Genomic DNA, 5,413 nt, shown 5'->3' with positions numbered 1-5,413 from the left:
CTAGAAGTAACGTTTGCGGTTGATTCTGGAATAAATCTATCATGGTGGTCAAATCGAAGATCGGACGAAAGACAAAAAAGACAAAAGCCCTTAAAAATGCAGAGGTTGGGAAAAGTGCTATGTTTATTTCCTTCTCGACCGACACCGAAAGTGCTCCGTATCCTTCTACCGATGCATGAAAGTGAAGCAAATCATCATTGTAAGAAATAATGTCATCATATTGCTTATGTGTAACGCTAGAAGTAACGTTTTCTGTTGATTTTGGAATAAATCTTTCATGGTGGCCAAATCGAAGATCGGACGAAAGACAAAAAAGACAAAAGCCCTTGAAGGAGCAGAGGTTGGGAAAAGTGCTATGTTTATTTCCTTCTAGACCGACACCGAAAATGCTCCGTATTCTTCTACCGATGCTTGAAAGTGAAGCAAATCATCATTGCAAGTAATAACGTCATCATATTGCTTATGCATAACGCTAGAAGTAACGTTTGCTGTGAGATTCTGGAATAAATCTTTCATGGTGGTCAAATCGAAGATCGGACGAAAGACAAAAAAGACAATAGTCCTTGAAGGAGCAGAGGTTGGGAAAAGTGCTATGTTTATTTCCTTCTAGACCGACACCGAACGTGCTCCGTATCCTTCTACCGATGCATAAAAGTGAAGCAAATCATCATTGCAAGGAATAAAGTCATCATATTGCTTATGTGTAACGCTAGAAGTAACGTTTTCTGTTAATTCTGGAATAAATCTATCATGGTGGTTAAATCGAAGATCGGACGAAAGACAAAAAAGACAAAAGCCCTTGAAAGAGCAGAGGTTGGGAAAAGTGCTATGTTTATTTCCTTCTCGACCGACACCGAACGTGCTCCGTATCCTTCTACCGATGCGTGAAAGTGAAGCAAATCATCATTGCAAGGAATAAAGTCGCCATATTGCTTATGTGTAACGCTACAAGTAACGCTTTCTGTGAGATTTTGGAATTAATCTATCATGGTGGTCAAATCGAAGATCGGACAAAAGACAAAAAAGACAAAAGCCCTTGAAAGAGCAGAGGTTGGGAAAGGTGCAACGTTTTTTTCCATCTCGACCGACACCAAAAGTGTTCCATATCCCACTTGCAATACATGGAAGTGAAACAAATCATCATGGCAAGTAACGAAGACACCGTTTTGCTTATATGTAACGCTAGAAGTAACGCTTTCTGTGAGATTTTTTAATTAATCTGTCATGGGGATTAAGTTGAAGATCGGACAAAAGACAAAAAAGACAAAAGCCCTTGAAAGAGCAGAGGTTGGGAAAGGTGCTATGTTTTTCTTCATCTCTACCGACACCGAAAGTGCTACACATCCCACTTAAAATACATGGAAATGAAACAAATCAGCATGGCAAGTAATGAAGACACCGTTTTACTTATATGCAACGCTATATGTAAGTTTTTTATGCGATTCTAGAATTTTTCTATCATGCGGGTCAAATCGAAGAACGGACGAGAGACAAAAAAGACAAAAGCCCTTGAAAGAGCAGAGGTTGAGAAAGGTGCTATGTTTTCTTCCATCCGACCGACACCAAAAGTGCTCCATATCCCACTTACAATACATGAAAATGAAACAAATCATCATGTCAAGTAACGAAGACACCGTTTTGCTTATACTAATTAAAAAGGCCATTTTACACGGGCACGTGTTCATGAAAGAATTTACATCAAAATTTAGTGAAGTTTCGGTAGATCCAAAAAAAAAGCATTACTCTAAGTATTGCTGCAGCTGGTGCGGCAAGGCGCTTTCTTTCTCAGAAACCACGGAAGCCAAGAACTCACAGTAATTTCTTGAACTTTTAATTTATTTTCGAAGTTAAATGTTTACACTGCACTTCTAATCACGTTGGCGTTCTGAGAGTGAAAGAACGATCGCCCCCGCTGCAACCGAACTTTTTGGTTTCGCCACCGGTCGTTTACCCGAATCAGCTGGTTCCCGGTGCAAGTCGGTAGCAGTGACCTGTGGTCGGCCGAACGGTACAGTGCGAGCGATCGTCTTTACTCTTTCTTTGATCTCGTGCCATCTACCGGGATTTTGCGGGACCCAGCTTATCATCGAACCGTTACTTGATCGTTATCTCTTCTGTGCGTTATCAATTAAACGTCAGTTTTTGATATCACAACAAAAACAACGATCAAGCAACACTAAGCATCAGCCAGGTAACAAGATTTAAGCTGTATCTAAATGTGTATGTCTTACTATAATCCCAGTTATTCTGAAATGATATTAGCTCAATGGTTGTCGTATGATATGATATTAATCACCAGGTTATGATTATTATCTGATTATTTATATCGAAGCAAAAAGAATAGCTATTGGAAATAGCGGGAAGTGTATGAGAAATGCGTTTTACAGAGGTAGTTAAATTCTAAGCCCGGTTAGATTGGTCGATGTTTCGTAGAGAATATTTTTTTAAATCGAGTAAACTTATTGTGCATGATAATATTCTTTCCCATTAAATGCCTTAGCCCGGTTACATTCAGTTTCTCTATCAAACTGTGAGAGCCCATATCATATACCGGTTATTCTGATATAATATCGGCTCACTGGGTGGATTATTACATGCTCATGGCTCATTTGTAATAAAACAATCCAGGTTCTAAATATTGTCGGGTCAAAATGATTAACTTTTAGTTACAAAGGCTTCACCTGATCAAAATAAAATATCTGCTCAATCATATTTGTCTATCACAACTCACAATCTTGATTTTCCTTTTCTTCACTACAGGTCTGTGTATATGGGTCCATGTTTAAGGTGTAATCTGCATTAAAATGTAGTGAAGAAAATGCAGTTGAGTATCGGTGAATATAAAACTGCTCCAACTCTGAACCTCATCTCGGTTTGAAGAACCTTAACTCAATAGGAAACATCTATGTCCCATGGTTATCATGAATCAAAAATATTGACCGGTTACAGATTGTTTCTGAATCGACCTATTTCCAAAAGGGTTATTATGGACACCGAATTACAAACAAAGGTTGGGAATGGCCAATGACCAATTGTATTGGTTAGGAAAAGGACAATCTTCTCCATTTATCTTACCCAGCTTAATTCGCCTGTGTGAGATGATCTGCAGGCACATCTAATAACAAATCCTACTTTCTTTTAAGTTTATGTTTTCAATTCCTTCTGATTTCGCCAGTGTTCTACATGCAGTATGAGTGCGATAATCTGCGGGCCACTGAATATTTTAAATACCGTACCTATGATGTTCTGCTGTGAAGTTCTTCATTTGTCATTTGTGTGCAATTATGTTTCGTGTTTTGTGCATATGTTTTGATTTTATGCTTCAATCTGTCCTTAACACCGTGTGTTTTGCGTATCTACCGGTGTCCTATTTCACTTTGTAATGATTTTTTCTATCTTTGTTTTTAATGTTTTCCTTTTATTGGTTACGTGTTGATTTTTATGAAACCATGCTTCTGGTAAACCTGGAACGCATGTTAAATTGAACGCGATTAATAATTTTCGTGACAGGAGCTGCGCAATTGTAATTTTTACACCTCTCCAATTTTAAATCGGTTTTCCCTTTCGCCAGGTCTGCAGGTCTCGCCAGATGGGAGAAGATCTAATTTCCCCAGACATGATAGTTTCCCCAGTTAAGCTGGTTGGTATAGCGATCCTTACCTTTCACCCATGCGCACTCGTTGGTTGTTATAGCGATCCTTAAATTTCTCCATGCGATTTGGTTGGTTTCTATAGTGTTCCTTCGATTTCCCCTCAAGCAAGCCTGTTTCTAAGGCAATCAATGCAATGCAATGGGATGAGCGTTCGGTGCGGTCCCATGGAAAAGTAAGGTTTTGCATCACTTTTGGAGCGTCACTTCATCCAAGTAGTGAAGTAATTACGGTGTAAACCTTACTTTTACGATTATTTAATATATAACTAGGTAAAAAGGCCCGGTTACACGGGCCCATGTTGATTAAAGAATTTGCATCAAAATCTAGTAAAATTGCGATAGATCCAACAAAATCGTTGTTTTTCTCAAAGCTTCATCCCGGTTAGAAGATTCAAGTTGTATCATACATGCTCATGGCTGAAAGATAAAGAAACATTTAACGGGCCAGAAAAGGTACTATTGGTCACTAAAGGCTTTACTTGAGGAATGTGTTTTATATTGACGGGGTATAATAATTTCTTAACTAGCATCAAGCCAATTCTAGTCAAAGAAAAATTACAGGGACAATGGTACCTACAGCGAAAGCAGTCGGTAAAATTTACCAACCCGTTTGATTATATCGACCGATAAATTTATCTACTCGAATTGGTATCGCGAATGTATTCAACTGAGCAGTCGGTAAAATTATAACAACCCATAAAAATACCTATCGAGTAGTTTCGCCGTCTGTCAAATTACCATGGAAACCTAGAGTTTGTTTACTTTTAACAACGTTACAATTAGTGCGACTTCTATCGTATCGAGAAGCATTTGAGTTCATGAAGCATCCAAAAGATTTGAATGATAAATTCATTATTCTTTCTAAATGATGCGGAGAATGAAGAGGAGATAAATCTAGCAGCATACCGTCGGCGATTGAAGAAGTATTTTGATCCGCTTGAATTATCGGATAAAACGTAAGCGTATTGGCTCAACAATCGTTGCCACTGTTTTAACATGTTCCTTTTTCAGCTTCATTAACAATTACCGAGTTCCGCAGAGGGTGTTTGAAGAAATCCTTGCCAAAGTAGAACTAGCATAAGCATAAGCGTGGGTTTTCGGCGGAAGAAAAATTGTGGAACAAAGATTTTTTGCTCAAGGGTCGTACCAACAAAGTGTTGGTATGGATTTTACTATGGCAATTGCCCAATCTACTTTTGCTGAAACGCTAGATCAAACTCTAGCCGCGTTGGAACGTGAACTAGCGGATTTCATAACCATGGATATGACTGCCGACGAAAAAGCAGACGCCAAGAGATTTTTTTGTAAAAAATTACCTGTCCTTGTGTAGTTATGTGCACCGATGGAACTCACATCAGAATTGCCGCACTTTACGACAACCCAATTCAATATTTGAATAGAAAAGGGTTTTACAGTTTAAACCCTTTAATGGTAAATATTAAATTTGACACTTCTTTATAAAATGGTTGTTGATAATGATCTTCTAGATATGTGACCACAGGCGAATGATCCTATTTGTAGATAATACAATACAAGCCCAATATGTTTATACTTAGAAGAAAAATGAAATAGTGGTGACCGAACGATGAAGCTGTTGGGTTTGTCTATTTACATATGACATTCTTGTACCCAATATTTATGATTTTTTTTATTGTTGTTTAGGGGACTCTGCTTATCCTTTAAAACCATGGATGATTAAGCAACGAATATTTCTATTTTTCTATTTCTTTCTTATACATTCACGTACTTTTTTCTATCAAG

At 38.0% G+C, this 5,413-nt stretch overlaps 1 pseudogene; it reads left to right on the top strand.

The window, feature by feature from the left end:
• Positions 1–4,492: 4,492 nt before the first annotated feature.
• Positions 4,493–5,113, top strand: LOC131271305 (putative nuclease HARBI1; annotated as a pseudogene).
• The last annotated feature ends 300 nt before the right edge of the window (positions 5,114–5,413 follow it).

This window comes from Anopheles coustani, unplaced genomic scaffold (genome assembly GCF_943734705.1).
Source record: "Anopheles coustani unplaced genomic scaffold, idAnoCousDA_361_x.2 scaffold_48_ctg1, whole genome shotgun sequence".
Lineage (NCBI taxonomy): Eukaryota > Metazoa > Arthropoda > Insecta > Diptera > Culicidae > Anopheles > Anopheles coustani.
This window is presented reverse-complemented; position numbering and strand designations above follow the sequence as displayed.